Below are 13,769 nucleotides of genomic sequence, written 5' to 3'. Positions count from 1 at the left end.
AAGTTACTGTTCACGCGTGTTACTATTCACGCGTGCTGCTGTTCATGCATGTTGACCGCGTATTGACCGCGGTCAACTTACACCACCACACTTCAAAACATGTTTTTGACCCTCAAAACTCATTCGAAACTTTATAAATATGAACGAATAGTGCAACTTGATCAAATAACACTCGGGGCACTAAAGATAGGATAAAATGATAATTTTGCACAAATTTTCGAAAATAACCCTCAAGATCATTACAAAGTTGTTTCCCCAATCCATGTATCATTATCAATCTTGATCTTTTTCAGAGTGACCGTTTGTTTTTTAGCAGTGATAAAGGACTGAAAATATTTGTTTTTGTCCCAATTTAAGTTACACTCTTTAACTTGACATAAGTTTAACTGTTTAAGAAACAAATAAGATTCTTTTAAATTGAAAAGGCTTGTCATATTTATTTTTGATATATTTGCCTTTGGATGGTTTAAGTCTCATGTACCCATTGAAATGTTTGTCAGATGGTTAAAATGGAAAATGGCTTTAACAAATTTCATCTTATTGAATTGGTTTCTGTTTGCAAACCATATGTTATACATTTAACTCATCTATAGCATCATGGTTGATCAACCATTCACATTCAAGCAGATATTCATTCTTTAATACACAGAAAATAGCTTGAGGGGTTTAATTTGAACTAGTGCCAGGAGATGGTTTTGTCTCTACCAAAAAATCGATTGTCAAAAAAAGGAAATCAAGGCATGAAATTAGGACTTTGATTCTTCGTGATGTAAATAGACAACACCAAGAACCTGCACAAGTAGTCTATTGAAATCTTAATTCACCACATTAAAAAAATCAGCAGCAGCATCACAACACGTTAAGGCTCAGAGTTTAATGAATATTTTCAGTTAGCTCTCACGTTCATTCTCATATGCCGAACCAAAGAGCATTTTTATCAAAATGGTTCACTGTACATGTAAGGAAACACAGTTATACAGGTGTAACATTGTTGCTGAACATGTGAAAAGATATGTAGAAAACCTATCTTGCATTGCGCATGATGTTGTGCACAACCATGGAAACGATCATTAGATTGGAAGGCAAGCATATGAAAGTTGTGTTACCAGCAGCAAATTCCAGGGGTCTCTGTTCGCAAAATGGAAACCATCTCTTCGTACTTGGAAGCATATACAAAGACCCATAACTGCATGGCACATAATGAATGCGAATTGCATTCAAAGTTAATTTCTCATGTTAAATGCATATTGCACTTTTAAAAGTAAATTCTCATATAGCTAACTGCCCTGACAGGTAAACGCATGTACATATATAGACATAGACAAGGCAGAACACAAAACACGCACACACACAGATATAGTTGCGAGACTACCTCAACTTCCTTAACTTCAAAGTCTTCACTATGTGCCAGACAAGAATTTCCATAAGTTTCTAATGTTGCACTTGAACCTGTTAGCCTGGAAAAGTCAACTATTAATTCCTCCATCCTGTATTCTGTAAACTGACAGGACATAGAGGTAGAAGTTTGTTGAGCTACTATATCCGAGTCAAAGATATCTTTAACATAATAAATAGGATTTTCCTTCCTCCTTGTTTTTAAAACTATGGGCAATTAGAGGGAATAAGTTGGAACCATAAGATCTGATTCTACAATAAATATATTAAAACAAAAAGGTGATTTTCATGATGACAGTTGTGAACTTTAGTTCATTGAGAAGGAAAATTTTTAAAATCTTGCCACGGGAAAATAAAAAATTGGACAGAGGAAAAAGATAACTCCCAAGGGGCTGCGTGGCATTTGGTTTTCCTCTTATCTCTCCCTTTATTGGAGGACATTATGATACGAAGTTGGAAGTATTCAAAAAGAATACATATATAAAGCAATGAAATATGGATCAAAATGAAGGGAAAGAAATCCTACAGTGGAGAGTAAGATTACAGTAAATCAGGTAACCAACAGATTAAAAATATTGAGAGAACCACTATTTCAGTTCTGCTTTTGATCATCAATGCCACAAAAAAAGAGAATAAGGACATGATGAACAAACCCACTCCCGTCTTGATGTATTAAACAAATTTGTTAGCGACAACAAACAAGCGAAAATTTGTTCTCCAAACTTTAAACGTCTGGTACAAATACATGAAAAACAGATATACCTGTGGGACGAAATACGACAGGTTATTTGTACACTATCAAATACAAAAATAAAATCTTGATGACAAATCGGAGCTCAAAGGCAAAGGTGACATGTTTTAAGTACTCTGCTCAGAATTACCTGATATCTTCTCTTCGTTGTTGGCTTTAAAGGTGCAACAACTAGCCCACCAAACATAGTACCATTATAGTCCCCCACAACATATAAGATTTGGACGACCTGAGAGAAACACAACTAGAGTCTTATGTCTGATTTAAAAATTTGTAAGTCTCTATGTCTTAATGACTATGTCCACCATTCACAGTGATGAAAAAACAAATAAAATATACGAAATTTATCTATAAATAATTAAAAAATTCTCATTTCAAATTCAACTAAACCTTATCCTTCTATTTTTTAAATTGTGCTACATTGTTATAGATTAACCCATTTTCCCAAATTTGAATCAGCACAATAAAATTTTGTTAGATCATATATATCCAAATAATAATATTTTACATGTGTTTAGTTTTTCTCTTTTTAATGAAGTTTATATATTATTTTATCATTATTTATTTTTGGTTAAAAAACAAAACTTGTTATCTTTTAATTTTTAAAATTATGATTTAAATTTTAGTTTTCTTTATAAAGTAAGAATAATATAAGTAAGAATATTTTTGTTAATATGTTTTAATAGACTTTATAACCATTTTAGCTTATTCAAGTGAACCTAAGCTTAATGGAACTATAATGTATCCACCAAAGTTTTATCAAAATATATAAATAATTTTTATACCAAAAACTAATTCAATATGTGTACTTAGTGTGTTTTTACGTTTCATTAGATGATTTTTTTTTAATCTCTTGTCTAATGTAATTCCTTCCATCATATACCTACAACACAAATAAATATAATTTTTTTTTCAAATATGCATATTTTTTAGCCTAAAATCTTCTCAATAGCATCATTACTAAGTTGGACATTTTTCAGCTAAAACAGAAAAATTGAAAGCTACCACAATTTTATATTGCATAATTCTTAAGGTATCATGATAGAGCAATGCAACCAACCATTCATCATTCGTTGGATGAAGTGTGAATTTTTTTTTTGGATAATGCAGGATTTTTTATTCAAAATATATGAAGATCCACGTTCTTATAAGTGAGTTCATTCATCTTTTCCAACCGACCGATAAACTAATTAAATCTGTGAAAAAAATCAGTTATTGCAGCAATTTAGAACATTTTCAATTGGATTAGAAAAGCATATATGCATTTTTGAGGAAAGACAAAGTAACAGAATAGTTTATAGAGGGAAGAATTGAACCAATTGGCAACCATTGAAAGGCAATATATGGCGTTTGCAAATGAAATCCTGCATGCCAAAATTGTTAAATTGTGTATTAGATAAGAGATAAGAGTATTGTTAATTTATTTATTTTTAATCTTTAACAAACCCCAAGTGTAGATTAAAATTAAAAAATCTAGCCATATACAAATTCTTTATATATATATATATATATATATATATATATATATATATATATATATATATATATATATAAAATGATAAATAACATATGTACCTGCTAAAAATAATTGGATTCGAAACAATATCAACATGGATCGATCAAATAATAACTTTTTTTCGAAACAATTGAATTTGTTAAATATATGGACAAAACAAAGTAGAAGGAGGTTGTAATCACCCATATTATTTTTCTTGTTTATTTTTAATCAAGGTAACCACCCATATTCAATTTACCATCAGATCAGTTTTGCGTTAACTTTTTTTAAAAAAAAATATTTTCAAATTCTAATTTGTCTAGATTTTTATCCTAAAAAGTGTCACTTGGCGTGCTGTGTGTATGCCATTTGCTATATTTTGGTGCTTTTGCCACAAAATGAAGATTTAATTTTTAATTTTAATAATAAGTATTATTTATGTTGTGATCATGTGTATAATGTGTGTGTGATTTAGGGGAATGAGGAATGGGGGATAAGGTACAAGTGGTGCAGGTGGTTATTTTGTTGTCTGTTTTCATTTCCTTTTTATTTCTGTTTTTTGATTTTTTTCCTCTATTTATATTTTGTGTTTGTTTTTACTAAAATAATAGTATAATAAAATATTAAATAACTGTTTCTAGAATAATTAGGATACAAAAAAATAAATTAAAAGCTAGACCAAAAGGTTTTTAACTTCAATAATGCAAATAATGCAGAGAGATGCTCATACAAAAAAACAACCAGCAAGAAATCAAAATTTATAGAAAATTTCATTGCATTAGAAACTAAGGTCAAACATAATTAACGTAGAATATTACAAACAGTTAACAACAAACTAACATGAACATGAACATGAAAGTAAATATTTCAATCCTCCTCATCCTCGCCATCTTTTTTTCTCTCGGCATCTCCATTTTCGTCATCCTCGCCATCTTCTTTTTCCTCGGCATCTTCCTCTTCCTCTTGCTCTGTGTAGTCGTCATAAATAGCATAGCTGAATCCAGCCTTCCTAGCAGTGGTTTCATCAACCATAAAAAAGAATCCCTCTTTCAATTTATAAGTTGCAGTGACTCTCAAACCACCAGGTTTCATATTTAATAGCTCCGTAGCTAGTTTATCAAGTAAGCCAAGATTGCATTGTTTAAAAGATGTGCTAAGGGTGACAAATAGGTCCGTAGTTGGGGCCTTCTCCTGTATCAAGCTAATCGCGGTGATATCTTCCACGACCGACACCTTCACGAATATTGGATTATTTAGACGATTAACTTTACGAAGGATTTCTTCCTCCTCATAACTTAGATTATTATTAATCATGTCATATTCTTCTTTTGCTTTTTCTAGTTGTTTTTCCAGCTCACGAATCTTTTGTTTTTTCTCCTTCAACCTTTTTTTATCTTCATCACTCAAATATCCTTTCCCTTCAGTTTGAGGCGCTTGTATTTATGTTTCAAACACCTCATTTCAACATTTTGGACATTCAACAACTCCTCTCGGCATCTGGTACGGTGTTGATCGTATTCCATAATTTCAACTCGCAAATCAGTCCAAGTAACTGTAGACATCCTGCATAAGTAATGTCACAACCCAAGCCTAGGGCCTAGACGTGACATGGCGAATGAGGAACCCGAAAGTACCTCAATCAAGCCTCTTAGCATTCTTTTAGCCTTTCATAGGTAATGATGATAAATAAATAAGCGGAAATCATAATAGTAAATTTTCAACTTACATATGTCCAACAATACCTCTAACTATTAGATTTAATAGGGCTAAGACAAGTCCCTAGCTCACCCTCAATTATAATAGAAGAAATGCCATAGTAAAATATCTTAACATATCATAAGCTAGAAAGATAAAGGAGTATTGTTCCCGGAACATGGGAACTCACCAAAAGTAGTCTTCAATGGAATATCAACTAGCCACGTGGAGGAGAACGAGGAGGAGCACTGATCCCTACATGGTGATATCATGTAGGCAAAAGAGTATGCGTTAGTACTTTGAATGCACTAAATATGTAAGGATGCATGAACATTGAGGAAAACATTAAAACATTTATGTAATATGGAATATAACTTAATATATGCATAATAAATCATATATATATCCTTTAAAACACTCATTTTGTGGGAAATTAACCATAACCGACATTTAAGACCATGCGAGCTATTACATGGAATCCAACATAACCCCCTATGTTGGCCGGGGAGACTACTTGCCGGGTAGAACTCCGTCAACTTCATTCATTTCTTTAACTTTAACTTTAAGGGCTATTTATGGATCCATTAGCCTAAGCCTACAAGGGCTCCTATGTTGGCACATAGTTAATGAGACAAGGGGTTGCTACTAGGATTCCCTTACCGAATCTCACCTCAATGCCTCATTCGGTGCTAAGTCAATCCCACAGAATAGTTTAATACTTCAAAATATTCATAGCCTATAACTTGAGAATTCAAACATCATATTCGGTAGAATAGCTCATTAAAATATTTGATAATTCAAATATGCAAGAATTGTCCTTATTGCATAAAGAATCCATCATTCATATCATTTCATCATTCTTTCATTTCATAAGACTCCCTTTTTTATCATAGATATTGCTTTCATAAACATTTATTTGGAGTCAAAACTTTCAAGTCAAACTTTATTAAAAACATAGTAAAACTAGGTGGGTTCAAATCACTTCAACTTGCAAATATGTATGTAAATAAATATTCATAAATACTTTGAAATCCATTAATTAAAAATCATGTTTTAAACAACCCACCATGAATTTCAAGAGCCTTTAAATAGATAAATAGAGGAATTACTTGTAAACCATCAATTCATATATATGAAATTATGTTGCATCAAAATAGAGCAATAATCATTAGTTTAACCATGATTCATACTATTAAGTAAAAATAAAAATTTACCATAAGAAAATATTACTTGAAATCAAGATATTTAATAAAAAGAGTTTTTGGACTACATGGGTGAAGAACCCATGGATAAACACACACATAACTTAGAATAGAGCTTAAAGAAAATAAATATAATTTATCATATAATCAAAATAATTTAGACATGAGAGTGGAAGGAATACTCTCATTAAAGCCTTACATACCTAGAATTCGAAGCTTTAGTCAGAACCGAAAGACTTAATGAACACTCTTGAGTCCTAACTTTTCTCCCCGCCGGAACGTTTTGTGTACTATCCGGAGTATATGAATCACCGGAATAGTATTTCTTCACTACTAAGAACTAAAACTATATTTGAGAATGTGTAAAGAAGTGTATAGAGAGAAGACTTGCTTGAGAAAGCTTGATGAATAAAATGAGGAAATAAGGTGGGTATTTATAGGTGGGAAAGAGAGACCTAACAATAAATAAAATAATTATAAAGAAAATCTAAAAATTTAATGGAATATATTGATGTCATGGATGATGTTAAATGGAGGACAATTTATGTCATGAGTGATGTCAAATGTATCTAGATCTTTTCATGGTAGGTGAAATGAGTTATCTTTGACAGAATACTACTTTTCGGAGCTGCGTTTGAACAGGATAAATTCCTTATTAGGATTTAGTGTCTTCATAAGAATTGTAGATATAGAAGTCTAGTTTTATGTCGTTCAAGAATAAACCAATTTGGATAATACTACAGTAAGATATGATTTTTCTTCTATAAACACTCCTTTCCGTCACAACATTCTGACTTACAATAATTAATTTATTTGACCTACTTAACCTCCGCAAATTAAAATATGGTCTTCACAAGAGTTGTAGGTAAAGATCTTGTGGTTACTCAAAAATTTGAATCACCCAATTTGGATATTCCTATGAAAAGTTATGCCCAAAATACAAAGATTGTATCATATTTAGTTGAGAATTGAAACATCGTATACAACGTTTTTAGGGGATGTTACATTATCTCTCCCTTGGGAACATTCGTCCTCGAATGAGGAAAGACTTAGCTTGAGTAGAGTAGAGTGTAAACCAACAACCTATCATTAATGCAATAGTGCAATTTAAAACATCGTTTAAAACATATTTTATAATTTTGCAAGCATATGACAAGAAACGTTATGATGCAAAGATTTCAAGTAATTGAGCAAGGACAACTTAATACCTTAGGTTTGGGTAGAGGGGAAAAGAAGAGGGTATCTCTTAATCATATCCGCTTCCGCTTCCCATGTTGCACTTTTTATTTGTTGATTCCTCCAAAGGACTTTAACAAATGCAACTTCTTTGTTCCTCAATCTCTTAACTTGCCGATCCAAAATTTCCACAGGAACTTCTTCATAGGTCAAGTTTTCTTCAATATTCACTACTCCCATAGGTACAATGGAACTAGGATCACCCACACTTTTTTTCAACATAGACACGTGAAACACCGGATGAACCATGGCCATTTCCAATGGTAATTCCAACTCATATGCAACCTTACCAACACGTCTCACGATTCTATAAGGCCCTACATACCTAGGGCTCAATTTCCCTTTCTTACCAAATCGAACCACACCTTTCATGGGTGAAACCTTCAGATACACCCAATCATCCACATTAAACTCAAGATCCCTTCTTCTAGTGTCAGAATAGGACTTTTGACGACTTTGAGCCGTCTTCAACCTTTCTCTAATGATCTTCACCTTCTCTAAAGCATCAAGTACCAAATCGGGGCCCAACAAGGTCATCTCACCTACTTCGAACCAACCAACCGGTGATCTATATCGTCTCCCATACAAAGCCTCAAACGGCGCCATCTCAATACTTGAGTGGTAACTATTATTATAGGCAAACTCGATGAGAGGTAGATGATCATCCCAATTCCCTTTAAACTCCAACACACAAGCCCTTAACATATCCTCTAGTGTTTGAATCGTCCTTTCGGCTTGCCCATCCGTTTGAGGATGGAATGTTGTGCTCAACTTTACCTTAGTACCGAGGGCTTTTTGAAATGATCTCTAGAAGTGAGAAGTGAATTGGGTACCACGATCCAAAATAATGGATAATGGCACACCATGCAACCTCACCAACTCCCGAATATACAACTTAGCATAGTCTTCGGCACTATAGGAAGTTTTAACCGGTAGGAAGTGAGCTTACTTAGTCATTCTATCAACAATTACCCAAATCGAGTCATAACGCTTCCGGGTATGAGGCAAACCCACTACAAAATCCATATTCACATCTTTCCACTTCCAAGTTGGGATTTCAATGTCTTGGGCTAGGCCACCCGGCCTTTGATGTTCGGCTTTCACTTGTTGGCAATTCGTACATTCGGACACAAACCTTGCTATGTCCTTCTTCATGCCACCCCACCAATACAACTCCTTTAAGTCTCGGTACATTTTTGTTGAATCGGGATGAATGGAGTATGTAGAATTATGAGCCTCCATCATGATCAAACTCCTTAGGCCATCAACATTTGGAACACATATCCGACCTTGATAGTATAGTACCCCATCTCCCCCTTGGGAAAAGACCTCTATCTTCTTTTCCTTTACTAACTTCTTTAACTCGATAAACTTTGGGTCAAGATCTTGCTTGGATTTAACATCCACCACCAAAGAGGATTCAGACCTATTTTGAACAATCATACCCCCATCATTAGTACCATACAACTTTACCCCTAATCTAGCCAATCGGTGAACATCTTTCACCAACTCCCTCTTACTTTCATCCACATGGGCCACACTCCCCATAGACACTCTACTAAGTGCATCAGCAACCACATTAGCTTTACCCGGATGATAGTGCACACTCATGTCATAGTTCTTAAGGAGTTCTAGCCACCTCCTTTGTCTTAGATTAAGGTCATTTTGGGTGAACACATATTGAAGACTCTTATGATCAGTATACACGTCCACATGCACCCAATAGAGGTAATGCCTCCAAATCTTCAGAGCAAAAACAACGGCTGCCAATTCAAGGTCATGGGTAGGGTAGTTACGCTCATGTACCTTTAATTGCCTAGAATCATAGGCTATGACCTTGCCGTTTTGCATTAAGACACAACCTAAACCAATCTTTGAAGCATCACAATAAACTACAAACCCCTCTAATCCTTCTGGAGAGTCAAAATAGGAGCAGAGGTAAGTCGATCTTTTAAGGTCTGGAAACTCTTCTCACACTCATCTGTCCATATGAATTTGGATTTCTTTTGGGTCAATTTTGTCATAGGAGATGAGATGGAAGAAAAGCCTTTGACGAACCTTCTATAGTACTCGGCTAGACCTAAGAAGCTCCTAATGTCTGAAGGAGATAATGGTCTAGGCCAATTTTTGACTGCCTCTATTTTCTTAGGATCAACCTTGATCCCATCACCGGACACTACGTGACCAAGAAATGCTACCTCCTTTAACCAAAATTCACACTTACTAAATTTTGCAAATAATTATCTATCCCTCAAAGTTTGAAGCACAACTCTTAAGTGATTTTTTTGTTCTTTCTCACCCCGAGAGTAAATCAAAATATCATCAATGAAAACCACCACAAAAGTATCAAGGTAAGGTTTGAACACCCTATTCATCAAGTCCATGAACATCACAGGTGCATTCGTTAACCCAAAACTCATCACCACAAACTCATACTGACCATACCTTATTCGGAAGGCCGTTTTGGGAATGTCACATTCCCTCACCCATAGTTGGTGATAGCCAGACCGAAGGTCGATCTTGGAGAAGTGACTTGCCCCTTGCAATTGATCAAACAAGTCATCTATTCTAGGGAGTGGGTACTTGTTCTTAATGGTCATCTTATTTAATTGACGGTAGTCTATGCACATTCGAAGCGATCCATCCTTCTTTCTCACAAATAACACAGGAGCACCCCATGGCGAAATACTTGATCTTATGAACCCCTTCTCTAACAAGTCCTTTAACTGTTCCTTCAACTCTTTTAATTCTGTCGGGGCCATACGGTAAGGAGGAATAGAGATAGGTTGGGTATTAGGGAGGAGATCGATACCAAAATCAACTTCCCTTTCGGGAGGGACACCAGGAAGGTCTTCGGGAAAGACATCGGGGAATTCATTGACTATAGGAACCGACTCAAGAGGAGGACTTTTGGAGTTGACATCCCTAACCCTCACAATGTGGTAAATACATCCCTTAGAAATCATTTTGTGGGCCTTAAGATAAGAAATAAACTGACCCTTCACCACCAAATCATGACCCTGCCATTCAATAACAGGCTCATTTGGAAATTGGAATTTGACTCGACGATTCCTACAATCTATGGAAGCATAAGATGCATGTAACCAATCCATCCCAAGAATGGCATCGAAATCTATCATGTCAAGCTCAATAAGATCACAAGGAATAACTTTATCCAAGATAGACACAAGGCAACCCCTATAGACCTTTCTAGCAATAACTGACTCACCAACGGGGGTAGACACCAAATAGGGCTCTAATAACATTTCAGGTAAAACATCAAATCTATTAGCAAGGAATGGAGTAACAAAAGATAAATTTGCACCCGGATCTAATAGTGCATACACATCAAAAGAAAAGACCTTTAACATACCGGTAATAACATTGGGTGCATCCTCAACCTTTTGTCTCCCATGCAAGGCGTAAAAGCGGTTGGTGCGTTGGACACCTCCTTGGACTTGTTGACCATGAGCAATTTGGCCTTGAGTCCTACCACCACCATCTCTATAATCCTTAGCATGGTGGCCCAGCTTGCCACACTTAAAGCATGCATTGGAGCCAGCTAAGCATTCCCCTTTGTGAGTCCTTTCACACTTCTTGCAAGCGGGGAAAGTTTGAGTAGCAACATTCTCTCTTGGAATCATTGGTTTACCACTCTTGTCCTTGTTGAACCTTGGAGGAGGAGTATTGGTGGAACCTTGTCCCATAAATCGTTTCCCACCTTGGCCTTTGCCATTGTTACCATAATCGGACCTTTGAGGGTTAAACCCTCCACCATCCACTCTAGCCTTTTTGAACCCCCTTGATCTCTCTCTAAGCTTCTCTTCTTCAATTTGTTCTGCGTAAGTCGTTAATTGAGAGATATCCATCTCCTTGACCAACATGGCCGTTTTGCATTCCTTGGACACCAAGCTTGACACACCGGAAATAAACTTGCTCATCCTAGCTCTTGGGTCGGAGACCATGAAGGGAGCATAGTTGGACAACTTAGTGAATTTGAGAGCATACTCCCTCACGCTCATACTCCCTTGACGGAGGTTGATGAACTCTTGGATTTTGGCCTCCCTTAGCTCCAATGGGAAGAAGCGGTCTAGGAAGGTACCTTTGAACTCTTCCCATCCTATCGACCCTATTTCTTCATCCCTCTCAACAACCCATTGTTCATACCACACTCGAGCCACACCTTTGAGTTGATAGGCTACTAGCTCGGCCTTCTCATTTGGTGGCACACCCATGATAGCCACAATCCGATACACCTCATTAATGAACTCCATAGGGTCCTCATCTAGTTTAGAACCATCGAACTCGGTGGATTCATCCTTTGGAAATCCCGAATCCTAGAGGCTGGATTTTGCATTTGGGGAAGAGGAACACCTAGATTCCCTTGGTTAGCTACGACTTGGGCTAACAAAGTAATAACACTGCGAAACTCGGCATGGGTTACCCCGTCCTCTTGATGTTGGGCATTAGGAATCGGAGGAGTTTGGTCCTCATCGTCAACCTTTGCTCTTCGAGGTGGTCTTCCACGAGTCATTATCTAGAGAACACAAAATGGGTCGTTAGTTAAAGGAAAGCTTAGGACACTCTAAGGCACGACATGAATTTAAAAAAAGTGAAAATTTTCCTAAACGCCTCATAGTCTCTTATTCATAATTGTGACGCGCTTCACAACCATGAACAAGAACCTATTCAACGTGGTATGTTGGACTTCCAAGGATCATTCAAAACCTCGGGCTCTGATACCAAGTTTGTGACGACCCAAGCCTAGGGCCTAGACGTGACATGGCGAATGAGGAACCCGAAAGTACCTCAATCAAGCCTCTTAGCATTCTTTTAGCCTTTCATAGGTAATGATGATAAATAAATAAGCGGAAATCATAATAGTAAATTTTCAACTTGCATATGTCCAACAATACCTCTAACTATTAGATTTAATGGGGCTAAGACAAGTCTCTAGCTCACCCTCAATTATAATAGAAGAAATGCCATAGTAAAATATCTTAACATATCATAAGCTAGAAAGATAAAGGAGTATTGTTCCCGGAACATGGGAACTCACCAAAAGTAGTCTTCAAAGGAATATCAACTAGCCACGTGGAGGAGAACGAGGAGGAGCACTGATACCTACATGGTGATATCATGTAGACAAAAGAGTATGCGTTAGTACTTTGAATGTACTAAATATGTAAGGATGCATGAACATTGAGGAAAACATTAAAACATTTATGTAATATGGAATATAACTTAATGTATGCATAATAAATCATATATATATCCTTTAAAACACTCATTTTGTGGGAAATTAACCATAACCGACATTTAAGACCATGCGAGCTATTACATGGAATCCAACATAACCCCCTACGTTGGCCGGGGAGACTACTTACCGGGTAGAACTCCGTCAACTTCATTCATTTCTTTAACTTTAACTTTAAGGGCTATTTATGGATCCATTAGCCTAAGCCTACAAGGGCTCCTATGTTGGCACATAGCTAATGAGACAAGGGGTTGCTACTAGGATTCCCTTACCGAATCCCACCTCAATGCCTCATTCGGTGCTAAGTCAATCCCACGGAATAGTTTAATACTTCAAAATATTCATAGCCTATAACTTGAGAATTCAAACATCATATTCGATAGAATAGCTCATTAAAATATTTGATAATTCAAATATGCAAGAATTGTCCTTATTGCATAAAGAATTCATCATTCATATCATTTCATCATTCTTTCATTTCATAAGACTCCCTTTTTTATCATAGATATTGCTTTCATAAACATTTATTTGGAGTCAAAACTTTCAAGTCAAACTTTATTAAAAACATAGTAAAACTAGGTGGGTTCAAATCACTTCAACTTGCAAATATGTATGTAAATAAATATTCATAAATACTTTGAAATCCATTAATTAAAAATCATGTTTTAAACAACCCACCATGAATTTCAAGAGCCTTTAAATAGATAAATAGAGGAATTACTTGTAAACCATCAATTC

The 13,769-nt window shown here is 35.6% G+C and overlaps 1 long non-coding RNA gene across 1 annotated transcript; it reads right to left on the bottom strand.

The window, feature by feature from the left end:
• Window positions 1–805: 805 nt before the first annotated feature.
• On the bottom strand, window positions 806–1,739 carry LOC129871003 (uncharacterized). The gene is made up of 2 exons (XR_008762167.1): window positions 1,373–1,739; window positions 806–1,186 (listed from the first exon to the last, which is right to left on the bottom strand). It is a non-coding gene; the product is annotated as an uncharacterized LOC129871003 (long non-coding RNA).
• Between the last annotated feature and the right edge of the window lie 12,030 nt (window positions 1,740–13,769).

Source organism: Solanum dulcamara, chromosome 10 (genome assembly GCF_947179165.1).
Source record: "Solanum dulcamara chromosome 10, daSolDulc1.2, whole genome shotgun sequence".
Classification (NCBI taxonomy): domain Eukaryota; kingdom Viridiplantae; phylum Streptophyta; class Magnoliopsida; order Solanales; family Solanaceae; genus Solanum; species Solanum dulcamara.
Note: the sequence above shows the minus strand (reverse complement) of the source record. Positions and strands in the feature narration are given on the sequence as shown.